The sequence below is a fragment of the Epinephelus lanceolatus genome, chromosome 9 (assembly GCF_041903045.1).
Source record: "Epinephelus lanceolatus isolate andai-2023 chromosome 9, ASM4190304v1, whole genome shotgun sequence".
In the NCBI taxonomy this organism is placed as follows: Eukaryota; Metazoa; Chordata; class Actinopteri; order Perciformes; family Serranidae; genus Epinephelus; species Epinephelus lanceolatus.
The window spans coordinates 33,608,473-33,623,116 of record NC_135742.1 but is presented as its reverse complement, the minus strand read 5'-3'; the positions used below and the strand labels follow the sequence as shown (position 1 = coordinate 33,623,116).

The following is a 14,644-nucleotide window of genomic DNA, read 5'->3' as shown; positions in this document are numbered from 1 at the left end:
CCCACTGTAAGTATGCTGCATAACTCTGTGTCTTTAAAGGTGCACTGAGAGTACTGGAAATTGGCATTTTTTTCTGCTGGGGGTCTGAGCAGTCAGAGTTTAATCCTATGAGTGATGGAAGCCTCTAAACCTGACCCCAACCCAACACCCACCGTTAAAATCCCCTACCTGCGCCACACAAGGTGAAAAGGCCCAAATGCTTAGCAGGGACCCACTAGTTTGACCTCTGGCTGCAGAAAAACCAGGATGACAATAGCTGAAATGCTGAGTTTGAAGCTTCAAAATGGGAGTCCACAAACTAATGAGTGGTATCATGGTAACTACTTCCATTATTTTTACAGCCTATGGTCAGGATGACCCTCCTTTAAGTCCTTGGTTGCTGTAATGTCCAAATCTGCAGCAAAATAAGATATTTTTAGATTATATTTTTGTACAGGACACTAATATTACATTGCATCGATGGAGATGTTTGTGAAACTGCAGTTTGTGTTCGCTGTATGTGTTTACAGCCCTTAACCCAACTCAGGTATTTCAAACTTCAGCTCTTCTTTCCAAAGTGTGGAGCAAGCAAGCATAGGGTACATGCTGAAGGTTCAAATGCTGTAAATAAACACTGGCTGCAGTTTCTACATCTCACATATGGATTTTAGTGCCTGTGTGATCTCCAAAGGCCTTGGGTCCACTCCAGTCAAACTGGGCGACTCATCCTTTGGTGCAGGACTCCAAATAAAACAGAGCTGCCTAGCCAAGCAAAACCCACTACAGAGCTATTTTCCACCATCTGTGTGGCCAGGCAAAATACAAGGAAACCATTTCAACCCTGAGGCCTTCACAGATCAAGAAACACTAGATCAGTCAGATTGATGAAAAGGCCCAGTCAACACACTGTCAAGGCCTTTCCTAAAGTTGTCCGCTTCCTCTGTGGGGGTAAGTGAAAAGCTTCACCTAACCTTGCATCTCTCCTAGCAGGAGAGCTGCTTCACAAGCTCTGCGCACCCTGCCCTGTCTGAGCAACCTTCCTGAACTGAAAACATTTGCTTTCTAACCAGTGTCTTTTATTTCTTCCCACCATTTGAGTCAGACACATTTCACCCATACTGACAACATCCTAAGTTCCCACATTGGTTCAAGACCTTCCAAGTCACTTGCCAGATATTCTTCACACTGCTGCTGTGTTCACCTGTTGCCAGTGTCTTCCAGAGTCTTCCAGCTGCTCTCTGCCGGCCTGCAACAGGGTCGTCCCTCCTCAGCATGGCTGCAGTGGCAGGGTCCTCAGGGCCTCATGGAGGGACTCAACTTGACTATCCTCTTTCAAAGAGGACTGAGGAGGACCACAAAACACCCAAGCCCAGCTGCTTGGATGGAAACCCAACACCAGCTGGGCTCTGAGAGACCAGTCAGGACAGGAAAGCCACGGATTATGGCCTCCACTGCCACACCATCTTCAGTAATGCCACTGTCGTCCTTGGCTGCCAGTCCACCTTCCTTCTCTGAGGAAAGGCTCCTCTGCGACAAAAGTCAGAGCATTTAAGGTCTCAGATGGAGGAAAGTGAATAATTGTAAAGGGGAAAATCAATATTCAGTGCACTTTTGAATTCTACATAATGTCTGTTTTTCTTCCATCCCCGTACTTTCCTTTCATGGAGCTGCAGCATGTTTTTTTGTTTTATTGTTGGGCTACTATTCTACAATTTTCAAGAACTGCTTTAACAAACCACTCAAACCCAAGACCTTGCTGATGATTCCTCCAGTGCATATTCTGCTGTTTAGTGGCAAATGCGATTGAGTTTCATTTCAGGAAATTCTTTCCGTGCTGTATTTTCAATCAGGCAGGGGCACAGCTCTGCCTTGAAACTCTATGACAGGCCTGCTGCGGTGCCCCAGAGCATGCAATGAAAAGAGTCTTTATCTGCCACTCACTCAAACTCATTACCATGAATGACACCTTGCCAGAAACACTTAGAGTTGACATTACTCAAAAAACAATAAACAGTTTGAATGGGGAGTGTATCCACCTGCTTGAACGACAAATTATATGCCTCTCCCTGAATAATATGTAACCTTTTCATTCATACTTTTCTGGGCATTTTGCACAATTAAACCCACTGTGATGTTAAATCAGATGACACCTGCAATGGTTTTTTACAGACTGTAATTTCAACATAGCATTTTATTTTCCTTGAGCAATATCACTGATAAACACACCTTGACATAAATCACTCCTTGGACTGTTGTGTTTTCTCTCCTGAAGGTACGGAGCTCTTAATGAATCAAGTGTTTGGCAGCGTTCACGGCCACACGCTTTGATAACAGCAACACCAGATGACACAGTGTTCTGACTTGCACCTCTAAATACCCTACAGTAATCTCCCAAATGCAACACAAGAATTTACCTGGGTGACATTGGCACACAATCAGATCCAAAGTCCATAAAGGTCGAGCTGACACATGGTGCAAAGACAACAGGACATGCCATATGGTGTGGGGTGGCAGAGTGAGACAAACCGTGGACTATACAGTATATATCACTCCACAGAAGTCTAAACTGCCATCATCTTTGACTAAAAGACTTCTGCTGCAGCGCATGATGAAGGAAATTATACTGACAAGAGTGACATGCATGAAATAAATTACACAAACTTGGTGGAGGGAAAAATTGGAATCGGGGGTTGTGTAAACTAAGCTGCTGTCTGTGCTGTCGACTCACCGCTGAGAGAGCAGCTGGTGAGCCGTCAAGGTGAAGTGAGCAGGGCAGGAACAACAACATACTGCCGTCACAGCTTGTGTCCCAAAAATGGTAATTACTTAATAAAATGGACAAGGGGAACAAGGTAAGACCAAAAGTTTTACTTGCACATTTTGTACATTTAATAGACCTATGCACTGTACGTTTTGGTGAGTAGCGAGTTAGACGAGATGTACAACTGTCTTTTCTATCCATTAAACATGTGGCTGCGATCAGCAGTAGGTTAGCTTAAGACTTATCTTAGCACAAATGAAAACAAGGTCTAACTCTGCAGGAAAGAAATATTCCAACCAGCACATCTAAAGTTCACTTTATTCACATTTTATGTCTATGTGCGCTTAAAGGACAGTGTTTTATGGAGGGTTATATGCCAGGTGTTTGGACCAGGAGTTTCTGCTGGTTGCCTGGCGACACATAAAATGAGGAGCTGTTGTCATCACTGGTTTTGGTATGAATTAAACAAACACAATGTAACACGTTAATAAGTAAACTTTAGAGGTGCTGGTAGGCGGATTTTATTACCTTTGGAGAGAGGTATAAGGCTAGCTGTTTCCCCGGTTCCAGTCTTTATGCTTAGCTAAGCTAACCAGCTGCTGGCTCTGGCTTTAAATCTACTGCACATTTAAGAGTTTGGTCTGAATTTCCTCATTTTACTCTTGGCTAGAAAGCAAGATGTTGAATTATTCCTTTAAGACTTTTTGGCAAAATTTGTCAAATACTAAACGTAGCAAACACTGGCACAAAATATTTGAATTTAGCAGTTTTCAGCTTTAAAAAAATATGAGTTTCCACTTTTAAATGTCTGCAAGTCGCAGGTGAGACAGACAGAAAGAGAAAATGGGAGCACAGATGCTACCCGGCACTGAGGGCAATAGAGAGGCAGTGTGTTTGTGCACATTCCTGGAAGCCACAGCTCCTGTTGGCAGGTTGTCCTCCTGTGCCTGTTGGCTCTCCCAGCTCCACGTGTTTATGTCTTGGGTTTCTCTCCTCCCTCCCTCTCCAAATATTTTCTAATGCCACTGAAGAATGTATGAATGTTGTTGAAGTATTGGAGCGGTCATATCCAATGAGCAGGATTGTTGTTTTTTCTTTCAGCTGATACTTTATGAAGAGGCTGTACTCTCCCTCTCCTCCTAATCCCACTGACAATGAGCAAATGTTTGAGTGAAGATCAAATGTGAGATTGTTGCAAAAATGTAAATAAATGCTGTGATTGATTTCTGTACCTCACTCAGAAATATTTGCTTCTGGATTAACTTGAATGACTTCTTTGTTGAGCTGAAAAATGCTGGCTGAAAATAAAGCTGTGGTGTAATGGAGGGTTTCTGTGGCCCCTAGTTTCTCTTGTCGGTGGGCTCAGAGTGGGTCTGTGGGGCCTCTGGCGCTCTAATTCAGCCCACATATATTCCTGCATTTTTCATACATAAATAAACAGAAACCACACAGTCTGGCCGCAACAGGGAAAGTGTAAACTACACAACCGCAATGGAGGGACCAAACCTCACAGAGCTCCGGTATGGAACTCAAGTGAGATGGAGACTTACTTATAGCTGAAGTTACAGCCAATAGTGTGAAATCACACTGTTAAAGGAATACTTTGACAGTTAGATGACAATATGAATTCCACTCTCATATCTGTGTTAAGTATTGAGCTGAAGCCAGGAGGTAAATAGCATAGCTTATCATAAAGACTAAAGGCATGGGAAACAGCCAGCCTGGCTCTGTGTAAAGTGTAATCTTAACCATCAGGCACCAGTGAAGACCAATATCAGCACAAACTACACAAAAAACAACAACTTGTTTTACTTATTTTTGTACTGATTAAAGACATTTTAAATATAATGTGTTAATTACCCTGCATTCATGTGGTGTCAGAATTTTTAGAAAAATGAGTTCCACACTGCTAAAATGCATGTGAACACCCCCACAAGTTGAAACAACATCGCTGAAAATCGGTTAAAATTTTGGTACACAAGTTGCCAAGTTAACCTCATTTATGCAGAAAAATGGCTGAGGAAAGTCAGTGTTTGGTTGGTGGTATTGGATGTCAACTTTTTTGCTTACATGTAATTTGTAGTATGGAATTAGGTTGTAATCATTAGTTGCTGTCCACATAGTGACCTAGATTAGTTAGAAAAGTCTGGTAAAGCAATATTTAAGTAGTTTTAGGGGATGTAAATGCCCAGCAAAAGTCTGGGACAAAATCACTTTGTAATAGAGTGTGCCAGGGCTGACGTCAAAACCCGGAAGTTTAGCATCACGCTGGTTCCCGGAAGAGAAAGTCAATGTGATTTTTGCATTGCGTTTTGGATTATGTCAGAAAATAAGCTCTGTGGCTAACACAAGTTTATGATACTTACAGGTTTTGTTCTGTGACTGCCAGCACTCTCGTCTGTTCGGGGGTGATGACGTTTAATGTCCCTAACAGGGTTTGTAGTCGTATTGAGCAACTTGTTAGCAACCGCCTTTTTTACGACATGTAGAAGTTTCAAAATTCACAAGTAGGGTATTTACTGACGTGTTTTATGTCGTAGAACAAAACCTGAAACGCGCTTAAGCTTTTGTTAACCACAGACCTTATTTGACTTTTAGATGAGAGAACTGGAAGTGCTAAAAGCGCTAACGGAGTTCCGGGTTTACTGGCACACTCTATATAAAGCTTGAAATTGTTCTTAATGTGTTGTCTAAATGCTCTGAACAAAACAATACAACACATCTTCTTTGTAGCGTCCATGTTGTTTCCACATTACAACTTAAAGCTCATGAACACGCCAAAGGCGGAAGAACGACTTCCCAACTGGGAATGGGACCATCCGAGGAGAAAGTGAATGTGGAGGTGTTGGTAGGTGTAGTTTTGAACTTTTTAATGAGCTTAGATGGCTGTTTTGTCCCTTTATAACTTATTTAGCTAAATATACTATAATATATGTAGCAAACAGACTTGAGAGTTATATCATCTCATCTAACACATGAGCCTATTTACCAAAAGTCAGACTATTCCTTTACCATCTACTCACTGGGTATGACTGTGAATAGTGTAGTCTACTCAGTCATTGAGATTAATGTGAAGCTAGAGCTAGGATTTGGTCAGCTATTAGCAAAAAGAGTAAAAGCAGGGAAAACAGTTGGCTCTGTCCAAAGGCGACAAAACCAGGCTACCCGCACCTCTAAAGATTATAATTAAAGGTCCAGTATGCAGGATTTAGAGGGATATATTGGCAGAGATATAATATTCATAACTATGGTTTTATTAGTGTATAATGATGATAATGAAACTCAGTTGTGTTGTAGGTACCTTAGAATGAGTCATGTATATCTACTTATAGAGCAGGAGTCCACCATGTTGTTCTACAGTAGCCAAGAACGGACAAACCAAACACTGGCTCTAGATAGGGCAATTCACATTTTCATGTTTCATGTAGTTCTCCTATGTGCATGGCACACAGTAGAAGTTTGAGTTAGTTGCAACCTCACTGCTAGATGCCACAAAATCCTTCACATAGGACCCATTTAGTTGTGTGTCCCACTATTTCTTGGCTGGGCACAGTCACTTCCTGAAGTCCAGCTGTTCTTTTAGTAACTGGTATCTAGTAGTATGACAGTCTCCAGAAGCAGTGACAGACATGATGTGTCTTAAAAAAAAATCCTTAAAGATGAAGATAGTACTTGTTAAAAATGTAAAGCCTCCATTTTGACTTTTATGCATACAACCGTTTGTAAAAATTACCTACTTTGTCGTGTGTGTGTGTGTGTGTGTGTGTGTGCATGCATGTGTGGACAGCCCAGACCACATGATGAAAAGTACAGCGGCCAGTTTGTCACAGTATGAAGTTTTAATACTAAAACAAGGCTTCAGTGGATGATCTAAGTTAATCAGAACAAATAGGCCTACATTACATACAACAGTATAGGCCATATTGTATGGTATTCGACAATATTTTTTAAATCAAATTAAAAAAGAAAGGAATTTCACAAAGTGTTACCTTAACCTTATTAAATTAAGAAGCTCTATAAAAACTGCTTCGTAATTTAAAACTATTAAGCTGTACTTCTCCAAGTAGTACTAGATTTCAAATATTTGAAAAATGTTGGATTTCTTATGTTGAATAATCTCTTCTTAAGTCTCTGAATATAAGAGGCGTTATTTAAAAGACTCTCCCAATTTCTTCTCTTCAGGCAAGTTTCCCTCTTTCCCACAGTAAGTCTGTCTCCTCTGAACCACCATGGGCGGAGAGGACACATCTGCTGCAGCCGTGCAGACGCATTGCCGATGATTACCGCAGGTTAACTTGCTTATTACTGCACTGAAAATGAAGGGCTATGTCTGCCAATGGGGACAACAAGTGTACACACCATACACTCGTTTCAACATCTTTGATAAACAAGGCATACATGCTTCAACAGGACAGCATATTTAAGACTTCTGGGAGTATACAAACTGAGATTTTGAGGGTGATGTGATTTGTGTGCACAGCTGGCACTTTCCGTATATTTAGATGTATACGTTTGGTAAATTTCTCATTGCAGAGAACAGATCTAGGAGTGAAAGGTGCCTGCTCTGGACTGTTTCAGCTGCTGCCAACATCTCAGAGTGGAATATTTACCTTTCACTCTAAAACCGGGAAAAGGGAAGCCAATATCCAACACCAACCTGTGTATTCAGCAGCTGTTTGCTCAGGTGAATAAACCCTAATTTAGGCTATTTCTGTTTATTCAGAAAAGGGGGGTTACTAGTAATGTTGTAAAACTATCATTCATTAAGAGGTGCAATTCAGAGTTAACTTAATGCCAAATAAACCCTGCAAAGAAAATGATGCTTACCATGTGTGTAGATGTAGGAGATATTTGATTGATGTAGCTCTTAGTCTCTATTTGACCCCTTATTAATATGCAAAGTGGACTGATATGTTGTGTTAGGTACATGCCATGTATCATTGGTTGATGCAACATAATGATCTGTATCTTTGGAAATAAAACCTCCTTAATCAGCAAGCAGTTATAAACTCTTTCACTCAACCACTTTACAGGAGTTTCCCTTAATAAGTTCCCCTCAATGAGAAGAAATGTCGAGACTGGCCTATACATCCAAGCACTGGAAAAAAAATCCCACTGAAATAAAGAAATGTTTTATGGGTACAAGTAGATTCATAACAGGCAAGCTGTCAGGGACATTTTCCACTCTAAACATGAGCCCAACAGGAAAGTGCAAATGAGCAACCAAACAGCTGTTAAAGTTTACAGGCCTGCAGCAATTTAGTCATCCATTAAAAGAGCAAAAGTTTGAAAGAGTTGTTTACTTGAGGTCATACTTGACAGCCCATGCTGTGAGAATAAGACAGACATGGGGGAGAGACAGTGAGACAGCCCCTTTTTCATATTTGAGATCACAAACATTCAGACAATGTGAGTAAACTTGTAAAAACATTTACACACTGAGGTAAAGTTGTTAAATTCCCAACAAACTAGTGCCAATCAAGACACTGGCATAGAATCTTAGACTTACCAAAGAGGGACTTTGGTTTCCTCCCACGATGGCTTTTTAAATACAGGATACAGACAGAGAGTTTTGCCCCTAATTCATAGATGTGCGCTTATTTGCCAAAGGAAAATAAGGTCCACATTGGCATAATCTGAAATTAAAACCCGTCTGTGCCAACAGCAGGTCAAAGTTTTCACTCATCTTGCTGCATTGACACAAAATGTTTCACAGACATTCATGATCCCTAGAATATTAGGCATACTGACTTTGGTGAACCCTTCTTTTTTCTTCCCATGCCTCCTGCAAGTTGACATTTGTGGTTTTGATTAAATGTCTCAATAACCTTTGAATTGATTGCCATGAAATCTGGCACAAATATTCATGTTCCCCTCAGGATAAATTGTCATCACCTTTCATCTAGTGCCATATCCAAGGCAAACTTTTAATTTGTCCAGCACTTTGATTTGATTTTTGATTTTTGACTTTGATCAAATACCTGCAAAAGTAATTAAGTTCCCTTTGTGTTTGGTGCTAATTAGAAAATCATAGTAAGTTCGTTAGCATTTAGCTCAAAGCACAACTGTGTCGAAACAGCCTCACAATGGCACTGGCATGGCTGTCAACTCTTAGTCTTGTGCAATAATTAGTTTTCCTCCACTCTCTCTCTGGCTAAAATAAAATAGAAGTAGAGCTTTCCATCTCTCTTATTAGCTGTAAGAGAAGCCTCCCACTCTGAGAAATGTTCTGCATCTTCAAATGCAGAGACCTTTGACATAAAATAACACCCTGCTCCTTCTAGACATGCCTAAACATACACACACAAAACCACACAGGCTTTGGCAGCGGCTTGTCTGCATTCATCTGCATGAGTCGTTAGATTGCTGAGTCACAGAAAGCTATAGACTCTGAACTATAAAGAGCTATGGCTGACAACATAAACTGTTGGATGCAAATTAAGCTGTAAAATATATTGCCTCTGCGGCCTTGGCTTTGGTGCAGGCGAGGGTCCTTGTTTTCAGTCAGACAAACAGGACAGCAGTTACTGCAGACTGCACCAAATTCACCAGCAAATTACAAAATGTATGTGCTTTACTCTTATTGATGTCATTTCTGTCACATGTACATCAGCTATAGTATCTTTATTTGCAGTGTATGGCATCAGTCTTTGTGTAATTTGCACCGGTGGCTAACTCACAAAAGACAGAACGTTTGTTGTGCATAAAAAGTGGCCCACTATACAAGTTTAAATTCAGGTTTGGAAGGTGACGCCATTCCACCTCTCCTCTGCTTTCCCTCCCTCTGTATGTTTGTACAGGTGCATGTGTGATGCATGTGTTACAGCCACTGTGTGACTGAGCACTGACCCACTTCCACCATTTGGCAGGTCGGCACTGCTGCCTCTGTCCCGAGCAGAGAGACCGTGAGGCCAAGCAACAAACAGCCCTCTGTCACTGGGAAGAAGCTGTATTTAGTATTATAGGGACAGTTCAGCTGCAAATCATGCGCATCCTCGTTCAGTGGTTTGCATGATGTCCTACGAATTAGTGCCCCAAGAATGACGTTACATACTTGCCAAAAAATTATGGAGGTTAGGTTTAGGCAAGTAAATTTACTTTGGTCAGGTTTAGGAGAAGAAACATGGTGACAATGTATCTAAAAATTACATTTAAAGTTAAAGTTCAATCAAAAGTAAAATGGCTCTAAACACTGGTCTCCTGGGAAAAGTCCTGTGTTTTGTGACCTATTACCCCACCTTCCAACCTCACTGGACCACCTCCTTCTTTACCACCATCAAAGCAATGGTCACTTGATTGCAGCCTTCCCAAATATGTGGGTCATACACAAATTTCTGGCTGATGCTTACGCAGGATATATACGAAATTTGGTGCATAATGGAAATTAATTACAAGATGGCACTCGACTTGGTGTTCAAAGTGCCAAAAAAAAGGGAAAATACAACAGCAGTGTCTCAGAAGTCATGACTCAGTTACTCAAGATAGTGTAGTAAGTGGTTAGTCGGTTACTACGCCTGCCACCAAAGGAAGTGTCTATCCACTGCTAGTTCACTAAGTACCACTAAGGTAGCTAACATTACAGCTCAGCCAAGGAGGATGCCATTAGTGTTAACGTCTCATACTGTCTGAACAAAAGCCTCTCATCCATGAGTAGATGTGCACTTCCTTCTGTGCAGTGATTCAGTTGGTGGGTGTGGTTTGGTAGAGAGAAAATAGTTCCAACATGAAACTGCTCTCAACAGAGACATTGCTGTTGAGTTTTTCAAATGTATCTGTGTGAGTGCCATCTAGTTTTATTATATTCAAGAGAAGGCAGACATATCTACAGTCGATATCTCCAACATTTGGCAGCTCACACCAAAACAATCTAGATTGATAAATAGCATTAGAGGTAAGAGGAAAAATATGTATTTTTGATTTTGGGGTGAACTGTCCCTTTAACAGCTGTAAGGGCTCTTACATTAACTATAATTATCCTTCTTGACTTGACTTCTGCAGTGACTGTTCCACATATATATTTATAGTACTGTATGCATATACATGTCCACATGGAACATATCGTATGTACCATTTGAAATTTGCACACAAAAAGCCTGTAATGTAAGCGTCCTATAGCACTACTGCTATTATGATTAACACCTTGGCTCTGCTGCTGACCCACCACCACCTTTAACCAAGCATTTAACAGCAAGAAGTTTGTCAAAACACAGCCAGAGTAATGGGTGGCAGAAACAATCGGCATGGCAACCATCAGGATGAAGGGGCCTGATGGGAAAAGGGAGAGTTGGGTTGCACAGTCTGGCAGGAGCATAATTAAACCTGAACTTCGGGGTTAGCTTACATTAACTCCTGTGCCAATTCAAGCATATTAAAATCTGGAGCGTCAGCAGGCGAGTGTGTCCCCATGTGGTCCCCACGCTGGCTCCCATTCTTCACAGCAGCACTCCCTCATCATGTCGCTTTTCTGTTTCACACTGTTACCGTCATCAAGGAGGCTCAAGACATTGACACATTTCATAAATTTGAAACAATAACATTATCATTCACATGTAATAATGTCAACATGGCAAGTCGGGCATTTTGATTGGCAAGATGTGTATATTATGGCAGCACGCTGGAGAGAACAGACATGCTATGAAGCATACACCGAACCTCCTGCCTACTGGATCCTTACTGATTTTAATCAGGACAGAAGAGAAGAGAAGAGAAGAGGAGAGAAGAGAAGAGAAGAGAAGAGAAGAGAAGAGAAGAGAAGGGAAGAGAAGAGAAGAGAAGAGAAGAGAAGGGAAGGAAAGATTTCATTCATTTGTTCATTTTATTTGCAGCTTTAATATGTTTGGTTCAAAATTATATAGTAAACTTAATTTCTCTTTGCCAAAATCCAAACAGGCCACTAGATGTCTCCTGTTACTGCTTAGAAGCACACTCAGGCTCTAGTGCTGCATTTATACAGAGGTGCATGATGAGCTACACTGTCATCAGTGTTGGGGAGTAGTTGACTACATGTAGTTTAAATTACTAGTTTAACTACAATTTGCAGTAGTTGGGTGGCAGTTTAACTTATCTATCTTAGTAGCTCTTCCAGTAGTTAACGAATTTGACATTTATGTAGTTAATTATAAGCTACATATTCTCATGACGTTTTTTGGCTATACAATGAGGCAGAATGAAATATTTTCCCAGACGTTTAGCATTTTCCCGATTCCACCCTAATAACTGCTCCCTGTGCTCTCCTAAAACACATCCATGAACTGCCTAAGGGAGGACTGGCCTGCCCTGGTCCCTAAATCAAACACATCTTCATAAGGAGTGGAAGTCTCCTTTATTCTAAGACTGCAGTTCATTTATTTGTCCATATCTGACTGGGAGCTGTTTGCTAAAGGGAGACAATTTTAGGGCCCGCAGGGAGACTTTACAGTATGAGCCTAGGGACACTCACAGGCTGACACTGCTGATGCTGGCTAACAGTGCCAATGTTAAGTACAAAATCAACCAAAAAAATAAAAGTGGGTATCAATGGACATTGCAAACAGAAGCATTCCAGCATATGATCTGACCTACTGAGGTACTAGCTAAGTGAGTCAAGTTCAGTTGGCCAGTCCAGCCCATCAGTCCACCTCCCTGCCATCTCTTCTCTCCCCAGCTTGGCCATTGAATGCTGGGAGTGGCGTGTGAATCTGTTTCTCTGCCAGCTTCCTGCACTGCAGCTCTCAGACCTCCGTCCTGCATCTTAATGGTCTAAATTACAGCACTGTATTTGACGCCTGCCTGGCAGAGAGCGGGTTCCCACACCTGAGAGCTGACAGGGCAACGAGGCTGATTGCTGCTGGCAGAGGTTAGACTACTGCTGCTGGACAGGGAACAGTCATCTCAGCCATAGCTGTAGAACTATTCTGTTTAACTGCTGCCGTCGCACCCCCCCTCTTTACTTTCTGGGAGGAGGCCAACCATTTTGGGTGTGCGCCTGTTTTCACGGCGCTGAAAAGGAATATTCTGACAAGCTGACATGCCTGTCCAAAAACAAGTGACAGTTGAGCATCAGAGAGTGTTTTGGTGGGGCGCTAGGTGTCGGGTTGACTCCCTTTGACCTCAAACTGCAGGCGGATGGGAAAGCAGGCGCAGTTCCACATCAGGGACTAAACAGACAACTTCCCCAAGTGGCTGCGACACTGGGCGGTGGCAAAGGGTGAGGCTGTAGTATATCAAATTTAGCAGTAAAATCTAAATACATGTCAACATTAAAAATAAAGTCTCCTTTAAATAAAAGCCTGAGCTTGAAACAATCCAGCTCCTTTTTTTGACTCTCAGCAGACACTGCATTTCATGGGACATGAGTCAACAGACTGGGAGGTCAGTGGTGAGAGGGAAAATGAACAAGTGACACACTTACCTCCTTTAACAGCTACCTTTGAGGTGTACTAAATACACTATAATGTAATGCAGTATAATGCAATCTTGCAAGCAAGTTTTAAACTGAACTCGTCCAACAGCTGGGATGGAGAGCCGTCACCCGCCATTAGTACACTTTGACAGCCAGACTCACCTCATCTTAGCTGAACCTCTGACAAACCCTGACTGTGCATTTGTATGAGTTGAAAAGCTCTGAAAATACTGGTAACCAAATTCCTGATCTGCATGCGGTTTATCAGAGCAGCAACCAAAACCACTACTAGGTCTGCATCAGATGGAGGTCTGGCCCGTGTTCACTGAAGCATGGGTGAGCCCGTCCAAAAGAGGCTCAGGCAAATTGGTGTCAGCTGTTGAGATCCTCACAGATTTGAGGTGCACCTCCAAGAACTGATTTCAATCTGTTTTTTTGTTTTAACGTTTTTTTGGGCTGAAGTAGTTTTGCTTCAGTTTGATTAGACTGTGTTTACTGTTGTTCCTGGTTTGCGCTGGAGAAACGTTTTTTACTTTGCACGTCTGTGAGCAGAGTGAAGGGGTTGCCGGAGGCTGCTGAAGCACAGATTGTGTGTCTGGGGCTAGGAGCAGGGCTCCTTCCTGTCTCTCACAGGATGTGGGGTATCCTGTCTGGCAGCAGCAAAGAAGGGCGCCCGGCTTCAAAGGCAGGAGGAAGTGGTCAGGGGATGGAGAGAGGTAGGCAGGACGGGCTGAGGAGGCAAACAAGGCCAAAGACTGAGCCCTGCAGCGGTGAATGGCCTCTCAAGTTCTTGGATTCAGTACATTTCAACATGAATTCAATAAGCATGCCGTAATTTTGGACAGAGATGTTATGCTTTTGCTTCACTACATTTAAAGAAAGTCAAAACGACACTCTAACATTCCAGATACGTATTTAAGAAGATACTAATAAAGTACAAATACTCCATTTAATGTTGTTAATAGCTTTACAAAGCACATAAGTGGAGTTCAGTTTCCTTCCTACAGACCCTTGTTCTATTTACAAGTGAGGGGGCTCTCTGAAAGACACTTGCAAATCTTGACTTCGAAAATATGTGCAGTTGGCACGGGGAGACGCACCCTGTTCCACTGGCATCTGAGTCATGCCACAGTCAGTGGCAAATGTGTCAAGAGGCATGTATGCATGCACACACAAACACACACACACACACACACAGCAAACAAATGGGAGGTAAATAACAAATGTCAAAGGATAAATAATAGGAAGAAAGAAGGAGGAATAAAGCAGGGAACAAGGGAGGGGGAGAGATTCCCTAATTACACGTGTAACAGTAAAGTATGGGGCTTTTAAACTCATTACTCTCTCCTGTAATTTTATGCTTGTCTTGCAGGCTGACTTGCAGGAGATCAAAGGCTAACGCTGAGAGAAGCAAAGTAGGAATCAAGTAATTATCGCTTAAAAGATGAAGCATCTTTGCTTGCCTTCACTGTAAACCCTTTTCCTCTCCACATGTGTTTGACATTAGCCGTCCTGTGCCCCAC

The 14,644-nt window shown here is 41.9% G+C and overlaps 1 long non-coding RNA gene across 2 annotated transcripts; it reads left to right on the top strand.

The window, feature by feature from the left end:
* Positions 1 to 2,419: 2,419 nt before the first annotated feature.
* Positions 2,420 to 7,730, top strand: LOC144464360 (uncharacterized). 2 transcript variants are annotated; one of them, XR_013492086.1, is made up of 4 exons: positions 2,420 to 2,831; positions 5,474 to 5,588; positions 6,946 to 7,029; positions 7,274 to 7,730. It is a non-coding gene; the product is annotated as an uncharacterized LOC144464360 (long non-coding RNA). The 2 variants fall into 2 exon arrangements; XR_013492087.1 differs by having other exon boundaries at positions 6,923 to 7,029.
* Positions 7,731 to 14,644: the final 6,914 nt, after the last annotated feature.